This window comes from Diabrotica virgifera, chromosome 4 (genome assembly GCF_917563875.1).
Source record: "Diabrotica virgifera virgifera chromosome 4, PGI_DIABVI_V3a".
Taxonomy (NCBI): Eukaryota; Metazoa; Arthropoda; class Insecta; order Coleoptera; family Chrysomelidae; genus Diabrotica; species Diabrotica virgifera.
In genome coordinates, this window is record NC_065446.1 from 237,922,575 (window position 1) to 237,934,829 (window position 12,255).

At 32.5% G+C, this 12,255-nt stretch overlaps 1 protein-coding gene across 2 annotated transcripts in view; it reads right to left on the reverse strand.

The window, feature by feature from the left end:
* LOC126883355 (solute carrier family 25 member 35-like) overlaps positions 1–12,255 on the reverse strand; it is a 38,574-nt gene that overhangs the window by 25,309 nt on the left and 1,010 nt on the right. Inside the window, exon 1 of one of the 2 annotated variants that reach the window (XM_050648813.1) lies at positions 10,170–10,455. The exons of the other annotated variant lie outside the window; for it this stretch is intronic. The gene's annotated coding sequence lies outside the window, so the exon portion shown is untranslated. Of the gene's footprint in view, positions 1–10,169; positions 10,456–12,255 lie in introns of those variants that run through there. 2 annotated transcript variants of the gene reach the window in all.

Here is a 12,255-nt window from a genome sequence, read left to right on the forward strand (position 1 = left end):
TATCAACTTTTTCTGGAGCTTATTTGATAGGTATTTCTACGTACTTTGACAAGTATTTAGTAAGTGTTATAAAATTTATCTCTTTCCCGTTATTTAAGCTTGAATCCTTAGATTTCAATAGTCGCAGAAAGAAATATACATTTAATTACTTATAACTTACTTTAAATTAACATTAAAGGGGTTTTCAAGTAAGCAATTTATTATATTTTTTATTAGCTTCAAATCAAAACTTGTTTGTAAAAACTTACAGTTTTTGGGTTATTTATGAAAAATCGCTATAAAGCATACATTTTCTTTCACAAAAATTAAAATATTTGATCTTTAATAACTCTCTCGATTTGTGGGGTTATTTTTAATAAAGCAATTTTCACCCGCGAGAAGGGGTGACATATACCCCAGGCTAAAACCGCAAGTTGTTATTGTTAATTTTGTTTCTTGAGGTATTCTCTACTCGCTCACCAATTTTCGTGAAAATGAATGGAGATTTGCCGAAATCGAAGGTCATAGTTGATTTTTACCTTCAGTAACTGCAGTATAAATGAAAATTGCAATTCAATAATTGAGATGCGTATATATTGCGAGCTCATAAATTATTAAACGATATGTAGTCGTCAAATAATTAATTTAAATTATTTTAAGTACAACTTTCTCTTAAGCCTGGGATGGTTTTCTTGCGAAGGGGTTGTAGCTCAATAATCGAAATGAGCGTGATTTAAGAGTTTATGCTTAGAATATAAGCTATACGAATTAAACTACTATTAACTTTTTTGTAAAAACTTACAGTTTTTCAGTGATTTATGAAAAACCGCTTTAAAACATGCATTTTTTTCACGAATAATTAAAATTTTTGATCTTTAATAACTTAAAAAGTATTGATTTATTTTAATAACTTTATATAACAAATGTTGCTTATAATTTATCCTTTGATTGATTTGGGCAGTTATTTTTTATAAAATAATTTTCACCCCCGAGAAGGGGCGGTATCCACCCTCAGGGTAAAGGTGCAAGGTGGCACCAGTCACCTTTGTTTCTTGAGGTATCCTCTAACCACTGACCAATTTTCGTGAAAATCGATGAAGGTTAACCGAAATTAAAGGTAATCGTTGATTTTTTCTTTCAGTGACTGCACTATACAAAATACATTGCAATTTACTGATCTAAATGCGCGTAATTTGGGAGCTCATCAATTATTAAATGATAGTAGTCGCCAAATAATTAATTTAAAGCATTTTAAGTACAACTCTTTCGTACGCCGGGAAGATGGGGTAGTTTTCATGCGAAGGGGTTGTAGCTCAATAATCGAAATGTACATGTACTCTGGGCTAATTAGCAAAATACAAGGAAAAGTTATTTACCAGCAATTTTATTGCTGGAATCGAATCTTATTATTGTATGTATTAATAATATAGATATGCAAAGTCCGCAGATAGTGTGCTACTTTTTTTATAAACAAAATGGCGCCCGAAAATCGTGTTTTTTTCAATTTTTGCTCTATAACTCCAAAGATTTTAACTTTAGACCAAAAACACCCTAATAAAAATTCACCGCAATTAAATTCTGCATAGAGATGTGTTTTTTCCGATTTACTTCGACGAAAATTTTCCCCGGAAAAGCAGGTATTTCCAACAAAATCTTTAATTTTCAACTAAACTTTTAGATAAGTAGTTGTTAATCAATAATTAAATAACTTGGTAACGTAAAAGCCCTTTCCGTATATATTATGATTCCAGACGTCTATGGAAATTGAATGAACAGTTTAGCAACAATTAAAATGTTAATTAAAAATTTACGGTCGCTATAATAACGACAATAATTATTACGCATAAGAACAACTATGATTTTTTCATAAAAATACACTATACCTATCTAATGTACTTTACAGAATTGAAATTGGACTATTTAAGCGGCCTCAGGAATATTTTAAAATTATAAACAATTTTTTGGTTTATAAACAAATAGAATATCTCGGGAAATATTAAACTAAATTAAATCATGAAAACGGTATTCGAAAGACAGCGGCAGGACGCTTCTTTTAAAATGAAAAACGTTTAATTATGACGAGTGGTTCCTGAGATACAACCGGTCAAAGTTGACCAGAATTTACGGCAAAGATATAAACAATAGGATCATAATTTTTAAACCATCACCTTTTTATTTTTGTCCTCTTTCTCCACACCAATTTTCATATCTTTAAAATCCTCATAACATATATTATTATAATAAAAACTATCGATAATACGTGTGAAAATTGCCAAAAATATCAAAATTCCAATCAAAAATTAGGTTGGAGAAAATGTAACCCTCAAAGTTCAAAATCGGTATACGTTAACAAAATGCATTTTCTCGGCTTCCCATGGAGCAATCTCCTTCATTCTTTTTTTGTTCCCTAATAACTCGAGTAGAGCCATTGAACTAACGCATTATTAAATGTCAAACTTGCTTTTGTTTTGTTATAATAGATTAATTATTTATAAGAACAGAAAATTACATATTTTTTCCAGTTGTAGGCTTTTTTTTAAATAAACTTACTACAAGTATACCTTTTAAAGTTAAAAACATAAATATTCTCATTTGAAAGCTGTATAATTATTTAAACAAATTAAAATATTGTGTTATAATAAATAAATAAATTTATTATAACAAAACAAAAGCAAGTTTGACATTTAATAATGCGTTAGTTTGATGGCTCTACTCGAGTTACTTGGGAACAAAAAAAAGAATGAACGAAATTGCTCCATGGGAAGCCGAGAAAATGCATTTTGTTAACGTATACCGATTTTGAACTTTGAGGGTTACATTTTCTCCAACCTAATTTTTGATTGGAATTTTGCTATTTTTGGCAATTTTCACACGTATTATCGATAGTTTTTATTATAATAATATATGTTATGAGGATTTTAAAGATATGAAAATTGGAAAATTGGTGTGGAGAAAGAGAACAAAAACAAAAAGGTGATGGTTTGAAAATTATGATCCTACTGTTTATATCTTTGCCGTAAATTTCGGTCAATTTTGACCGGTTGTATCTCAGGAACTACTCGTCATAATTAAACGTTTGTTCTTTTGAAAGAAGCGTCCTACCACTGTCTTTCGAATACCGTTTTCACAATTTAAATTTAGTTTAATATTTCCCGAGATATTCTATTTGTTTATAAGCCAAAAAACTGTTTATAATTTTAAAATATTCCTGAGACCGCTTAAATAGTCCAATTTCAATTCTGTAAAGTACATTAGATAGGTATAGTACCTTTTTATGAAAAAATCATAATTATTCTTATGCATCATAATTATTGTCGTTATTATAGCAACCGTAAATTTTTAATTTACATTTCAATTGTTGCTAAACTGTTCATTCAATTTCCATCGGCTTCTGGAATTATAATATATACGGAAAGAGCTTTTACTTTACCAAGTTATTTAATTATTGGTTAACAACTACTTATCTAAAAGTTTAGTTGAAAATTAAAGATTTTGTTGGAAAAACCCGCTTTTTCCGGGGAAAGTTTTCGTCGAAGTAAATCGGAAAAAACACGTCTCGTGTAATTCTGCCACAAAAATCGATTCAATATTACTATTTTTAAGTAGTGGGGGTGGCTGACTCCCCCTACTAAAATATTACTCCCTCCACTAAAATATTACTATCCACTAGAGCCCCCCCACTAAAATATTAAATTCCTGCTCAGTGGAACGAGCTCAAAATTTTTAAGTTGCGGAATATGAAAGCTCATAAATAGCTCATAAATCAGGGCTATTTGTTTTTTAATTTTTGCAAGTGGGGGGGGGGGCAGCTCAACACGGGTGATGTGAAGCTATTTTTAAGGAAGCAATATCAGAGAAAAAACAGTGTATATCAGTAAACGGAAAAATCTTGAACATCAGATTCGCAGGCGATACCGCTATTTTTGCAGACAGTCTAGAAGCACTTCAACGATTTTTTCACTAATTATGTATTCAGTGCTTGTAATAATTTGTATATTGTACAACAAAAACTAATACTCAATCGAGAAAAGAGGAAAAGTGTTAAAGTGATTTTTTAATAATATATATTGTTACTATGGCACGCTTACAATAATTTTGAACATCTTTAACAACAAAATACTTGGATCACAGAATATATCCTGGTCAATTCTCTGCTTGGATCGTCCATAAATAACAAACAATTAACTTTTTATTAAGTTCACGTCTTAAATCAATTATTTATCAAATACACTATCAATATTATTTAATCAACAACTGAAAATATTCCCGATACCATGTCAAATATTTAAAATTGCCACTGTCTTGTCATCATATTCTATTTGACTCAGTGCGTTGTATGACAAAGATAGCGAATGTTCGATTTGGAAAATATCACCACGGACATGGTGTCCATTTTTTTCAAATCCTAAAAAAACTAATAAATATTTTTAAAAAATTTAAACGCAGAATGTAAGACTAAATTATTATCGAGGGTCGAAAGTCCCTTAGAATAAATAAAAAGTTTCTTTTGAACGAGATATTTGAAAATAAAAATCACACTACATTTTCTCTTAGTTTTTAACCCCTGTAACTTATTAAAATAAACATTACAGAAGTTTTCAGGGACTTTCGGCCATCGGTAAGAACGTAATCTTTCATTCTGCGTTTAAATTTTTCAAAAATACTTATTAGTTTTCTCAAGATTTGAAAAAAAATTAATCCCATTTAAATAGTAATGGGGCCGAAACTACGTACCCATCCCCTTAAGAAAACCAAGTTCATGATTAATTCTAAGCAACATACATCAGTAGGAAGACTAAATATATCGAGGGAAAACAAGTAGAAAGAGTACATAACTACAAATCTGGAAACCTGGGTAAATGGAAACAATGGACCAAGGTAGAGAAATCAGGACACGCATTGAAATTGCAAGAAAAGCATTTATAAAAATGAAAAAAATGTTTGTTAATCGAGATCTTCCTCTGGAGCAATGCTATGTGTTCTTGACTTTGTTGTATGGAATGGAAAGCTGGACACTAAAAGTAGACCATATAAAGAAGTTGGAAGCGATAAAAAAGATCAAGGCAGGTTTTGTTTATATTTGATTCAGAGTTGGACCACCATCTCCATATAGCTATTTCAGCATCGTTATGCCTCATCGGTGAAGCTCAGAAGTCTCAACTCTGAAGGAAATACAAACAATTCTGCCAATTTAAGGCAAACCATCGCAATGCAATGAACCCACCTCTGAGACGCAATTCAGCGACATCTCTCGTATTACGAGGAAAACAACGAAAAGCCCCAGATGCAAAGTTTACTACCTTTTAAACAATTAGAATAATTGAAATAAAAATATAAAAAACAATATTTTAAATCCAAGACTTTTCGTTAATAAACTGCTTTCTGGCTGCATCCCATATCTCCGGATTTTACAATATATAATCACAAGAGACGACGAAAGTAGGAGAAAGCAAATAGAGGACACTTTGGCCACGCATTTACCTTCCCTTCGTCAAGGAAAAGGACCGAAAGACAGTTTCTAAATACTCAAACTGAGTAAAACTGAAAAAGATAAAAAAGATCAAGGCAGGTTTTGTTTATATTTGATTCAGAGTTGGACCACCATCTCCATATAGCTATTTCAGCATCCTTATGCCTCATCAGTGAAGCTCAGAAGTCTCAACTCTGAAGGAAATACAAACAATTCTGCCAATTTAAGGCAAACCATCGCAATGCAATGAACCCACCTCTGAGACGCAATTCAGCGACATCTCTCGTATTACGAGGAAAACAACGAAAAGCCCCAGATGCAAAGTTTACTACCTTTTAAACAATTAGAATAATTGAAATAAAAATATAATAAACAATATTTTAAATCCAAGACTTTTCGTTAATAAACTGCTTTCTGGCTGCATCCCATATCTCCGGATTTTACAATATCAAGCATATATTTTACAAGCTGGAAGCATTTGAGATGTGGTGCTATAGAAGGCTACAAAAGGATTGCGAGGTGATAAAGAACATCAAAACAAGAAAGCTGGAATATTTGAGCCACATTACCAGAGATGCGAAATATGAGATATTGAAGCTCATAATACAGTGTAAAATAAAGGGTAAAAGATCCATAGGTAGAAGAAGAATTTCCTGGCTGAGAAACTTAGAGAGTGGTATAGTTGCAGCTCAGTAGATCTTATCAGATAGCTGTGATGATAGCCAACCTCCAATAGGAGAAGCAACTACAAGAAGAAGAAGTATGTATTCCTATTGTTCTCATTCAAGTTATACAGGGTGTCCCGAAAAGATTGGACATAAATTATACCACACATTCTGGGGTCAAAAATAGTTCGATTGAACCTAACTTACCTTAGTACAAATGTGCTCATAAAAAAAGTTACAGCCCTTTGAAGTTACAAAATGAAATTAGATTTTTTTCAATATATCGAAAACTATTAGATTTTTTATTGAAAATGGATATGTATCATTCATATGGTAGGAACATCTTAAAACAAAATTATAGTGAAGTTTGTCCATCCCATAAAAATATTATGGGGGTTTTGTTCCCTTAAACCCCACCAAACTTTTGTGTACGTTCCAATTAATTCATTATTGTGGTACCATTAGTTAAACACAACATTTTTAAAACTTTTTTTGCCTCTTAGTATTTTTTCGATAAGCCAGTTTTTATCGAGATGCGGCTTCTTGTTTAATATATTTACATACAAATTTTATGGGGGTTTTGTTCCTTTAAACCCCCCAAATGTTTGTGTACGTTCCAATTAAAGTATTACTGCAGTACCAATAGTTAAACACAGTATTTTTAAAACTTTTTTGCCTCTTGGTCTTTTTTTGACAAGTGACCTTTTATCGAGATGTGGCTTCTTTTTCAAAATATACCTAAAAATGTAAATTATAAATAAATTTTCAGATTATTAACAGGGCTCTATAATAATCATAGTTGAAAGACTGATAAGTTTGTACACACTTGAATGAATAAGGGAAAATGAAAATGTAGTATGTCAAAGTGTGTAAATAATTTTATTTCCTTAGTTGAGCGCTTTCGACATAAACGTCATCATCGGAGCTAATGGTCAAATACTAAAAAAGTACCGCTACATAGAGGTGTAAACAAGTGCATCTTAGGAATGTACATTTGATTTTTAAATTTTGAATGCTAACTTAGTCCTCCGTACAACAGCAAACAGCAAAAAAACAGAAAGACACAGACTCTAGTCAGCTGTTGTTACTAGGCCAAGGATGGACGGGTGATATCGACACCCGGACCATGAAAAAAGTTTATATGTTATTGTGCAACGTGTATGTGGCCGTTTCTTTCTGTTTTTTTGCTGTTTGCTGTTGTACGGAGGACTAAGTTAGCATTCAAAATTTAAAAATCAAATGTACATTCCTAAGATGCACTTGTTTACACCTCTATGTAGCGGTACTTTTTTAGTATTTGACCATTAGCTCCGATGATGACGTTTATGTCGAAAGCGCTCAGCTAAGGAAATAAAATTATTTACACACTTTGACATACTACATTTTCATTTTCCCTTATCTATAATAATCGTACTAAGCCATATAAAAATATGTGGTGGATTCGACAAATATTCAAAATATGTCGATAAACACTGGCTTATCGAAAAAGTACTAAGAGGCAAAAAAGTTTTAAAACATTGTGTTTAACTAATGGTGCCACAATAATAACTTAATTGTAACGCACACAAAAGTTTGGGGGGGTTTAAAGGAACAAAACCCCCATAAAATTTTTATGGGGTGCACAAATTTCACGTTAATTATTTTTTAAGATGTTGCTGCCATAATAATTGCACATGTCAATTTTCAATAAGAAATCTCTAAGAGTTTTCGATATATGAAAAAAAAATCGATTTTTATTTTGTAACTTCAAAGGGCTGTAACTTTTTTTATGAGCACATTTGTACTAAGGTAAGTTAGGTTCAATCGAACTATTTTTGACCCCAGAATGTCTGGTATAATTTATGACCAATCTTTTCGGGACACCCTGTATTGCTTCATTAATTCAACATTTAGAAAACACTATTTTGTGGTTCTGTTTTAGTGATAAGCGAAATTGTATTTTAATCATTTTTAAAATAATAGCTTTTCTACAAAAAGTAAGCCTATGATTATACGAAATGGGCTTCATCAAAGAAATTATAAGCTGACAAGAATCACAAATGACAGTGCACATTAATTGTCTATTATACAAATACTATGTTATAAAGGGTGATCAACTTTTGTGACAACGTGAAATAATAGTATGCTATAATTGATCCAAAAGATGGCATAACCCAGACATCCAAAGTGAAAGTTATCCTCCAACACCAAATTGTTCTATTAGGTCCACATAATGTTCAGAAAAAAGTCACACCATTTTAGGCGTCGGGTTTAAGGGGGAAGTGGGGGAGAAGGGGGTAAATTAAGAGATTTTCACGTTTTTCGTTAATACTTCTAAAACTATGCGGTTTAGCCTGAACAAACTTCTATACAAAAATGTTCTAAATTAAATTTGAAATAAAAACGCCCTATGCATAATCCTCCTAAAATGAACGGTTAAAAAGTTACGGAGGTAGTCTAGTATAATTGGTCCAAAAAAAGGCCTAACCCAGACATCCAAAGTAAAAGTTTTCCTCCACCACCAAATTGTTCTATATCTATATGGTCCACATATTGTTCAGTAAAAAGTTACACCATTTTGAGCGTCCGGTTTGGGGGGAGAGAAGTCGGTAAATTAGTAGTTTTTTTTACGGTTTTCGTCAATATTTCTAAAACTATGCTTTAGCGTAAACAATGTTCTATACAAAAATGTTCTACATGAAATTTAAAACAAAAAAGGTCTTATTCATAATTGTTATAAAATCAACGGTTCCAGAGTTACGGAGGGTGAAAAGTGGAGGTTTTCGACACTTTTTATATTTTTTGGGCAATTGATGATTTTGAATGGTGAGGTTGACGTTTCTTCAAGGGCTTATCACTAACATACCACCGGCCACTGAAATAGCAAATTTTATTTACAAAACAAAATCCTGTTAAAGAAAATTTCTTTCTTCAGTAGTAATATTATAAATTACCCCAAAAATATAAAAAGTAACGAAAACCTCCACTTTTCACCCTCCGTAACTCTGGAACCGTTGATTTTATAACAATTATGTATGGGACCTTTTTTGTTTTAAATTTTATGTAGAACATTTTTGTATAGAACATTGTTTACGCTAAAGCATAGTTTTAGAAATATTGACGAAAAACGTAAAAAAATTACTAATGTACCGACTTCTCCCTCATCTTCCCCCCTCCTCCCCCCCCAATCAGACGCTCAAAATGGTATAACTTTTTACTGAACAATATGTGGACCATATAGAATAATTTGGTGTTGGAAGAAAACTTTTACTTTGGATGTTTGGGTTAGGCCTTTTTTTGGACCAATTCTACTATACTACCTCCGTAACTTTGGAACCGTTTATTTTAGAAGGATTATGCATAGGGCCTTTTTTATTTCAAATATAATGTAAAACATTTTTGTATAGATGGTTGTTCATGCTAAACCGCATAATTATAGAAATATTGACGAAAAACGTAAAAAAACTGCTAATTTACCGATTTCTCCCCACTCTCCCCTAAAACACGACGCACAAAATGGTGTGACTTTTTCTGAACATTATGTGGACCATATAGAACAATTTGGTGTTGGAAAATAACTTTCAATTTGGATGTCTGGGTTTGGGTCTAGTTATACCATACTATAAATTGAAATCGTAACCTTTTTTCACTACAATTTAAAATATCTCCATAACTATTAAGTATAGGCATAGGAAATACTTAGGAAAAATTAAACTACATTGACTAGAGTTTATAATGGTGATGTAAAATACAGAGTGATGCATTTAAAAATACTGAGCAAATAATGAATTTGTATAATTTTTGTGAATTTTGCCAATCATTTAAAAACTGGTTACAACAGGTTGTTGATTTTCAATTATACAGCGCATTAAACTCGTTATGATTTTCATTGAAATTTGGTGATGACGCTTGAGGTAAATCGCTAGTAGGCATTAGAGCGTGTGCTATTCTCAGAAGAGATGAAACGATGCACTAAAAGCTCAGAAGACGCAAATGTATGAAGATAAAACAGATAAGTTATTCCGAAAGCAAGCAAAAGGGGAACTAAAAATTAAGAATAATAATATTTTACTTACTCAAGTATAAAACAATGAAAAAAATACCTAACACAAAATTCAATAATAAAACAATTCAACACTATATATCTATTTAGATACACAAAATCAGAACTTCACTTAAAAATCATTATCATCGGCAAGCAATCTTTGACGTCACTATCATAAATACATATATTTACGTTGACTCGAAATACAAATTCGTGATTAATCAATGATTTAATTAACGTAATAATTTGGTAATAATCTTCCGTTTAAAGAGTACCACTTGGAACACGCATATTCAACAACTAAGTATTCTTTCTTTAATGAAACAAAATCGCAAGGCCAGCCTTATCACACTGACATTGTTAAAAGCTTTAAGAAATATGTTAATAATTGATCGTTATGGTTATCAGGAATTAGTTAAGTAAATAGTTTTTAAGAATCTGGTACTCCAGCTCATTAAATATGTATTAAACCAGATCCTCGGTAAAGCCGCAATAAATGGGTAATTTATATATTTTATGTACTGCACTTTCAGCTGCCTAATTTTTATGTGAACGTTTAAATACGGAGTGTTAGTAAATAGAATTTCCTTATCCTATTTTAGAATCATCTTCTATTCCTTCTTATCTTTCGTCTTGGTTTTCCAATTTCGTATTCTTAACACTCGTAAGTTGCCTTCCAGTTTGTCCTTAAATCGTACTCTGGACCTGCTTGTTGTCCTCACTACATCCGGTCTTTGGTTAAAAATGTCTATCGAAGCAATAAAGCACTGAACCTCCGATGCATTCGATTCGTGAAAGCACCCGGAAACTTTGTGACCCCGAGTCATGATATAATATTGAAAAAATGCATTCTTAAAGTGCATCTCAATCAGACAATAAAAAAAATTCAGAACTTGTCAATTATCGGCGGAAATGAGTTCAATTTTGTTACTCGGGGGTTTTTTGGGGTCGCTGAAAACGAATGTGACGTCGAAAGTGATCTCCGGAGTACCTGGTGCCCAGGGTACCTACTGTTTACCTCGTCTTGTGGAGTTTTCGGCAAAAAATGTATTAAAAAATTAGTCAAAAATAATTACTTGGGGGTTTTTGGGGTCGCTAACGACGAATATGATACCGGAAGTGATCTCCGGAATACCTGGTGTCCAGGGTACCTACTTCTTCTGGAGTTTCTGTAAATTCATTAAAAAATTAGCCAAAAATCATTATGTGTGGGTTTTTAGGAAGCTGACGACGAATATGACATCTGAAGTGATCTACGAAGTACCTGGTACCCATAGGTTACCTACTGTTTACCTCGTTTTCTGGAGTTTTCGGCAAATTCATTAAAAAATTAGTCAAAATTCATTACTCGCGGGTTTTGCGGGGTCTCTGACGACGAATATGACATCGGAAGTGATCTCCGGAGTACCTGATGCTCAGGGTACCTACTGTTTATCTCGTGACTAATGATTTTTGACTAATTTTTTAATGAATTTGCCGAAAACTCCAGAAGACGAGGTAAACAGTAGGTACCCTGTGCACCATGTACTCCGGGGATCATGTCCGATGTCATATTCGTCGTCTGAGACCCCCAAAAACCTCCGAGTAATGAATTTTGACTAATTTTTTAATGAATGTGCCGAAAACTCCAGAAGACGACTGGTAAACAGTAGGTACCCTGGGTACCAGGTACTCCGTAGTTCACTTCCGATGTCATATTCGTCGTCAGCGACACAAAAACCCCCGAGTAATTATTTTTGACTAATTTTTTAATAAATTTTTTGCCAAAAACTCCACAAGACGGGGTAAACAGTAGGTACCCTGGGCACCAGGTACTCCAGAAATCACTTCCGATGTCATATTCATCGTTAGCGACCCCAAAAACCCCCCGAGTAATGATTTTTGACTACTTTTTAATTACACATACAGTACACAATGGGCCAAATATAACATTTTAAAAGACGTACATATTTTGCTACAAATAAATAAATATGAACTCAATAAAAAGTGCCAGAAAAATAAAACAGACGGGATGACCGACGAAATAGGTACTTATAGGTTAATGCAGAAGATAAGGATCGTTAAAACTGTAGGCAAAACAAGGTATGTCAAGATACACAGAGAAATATAAAAGAAAA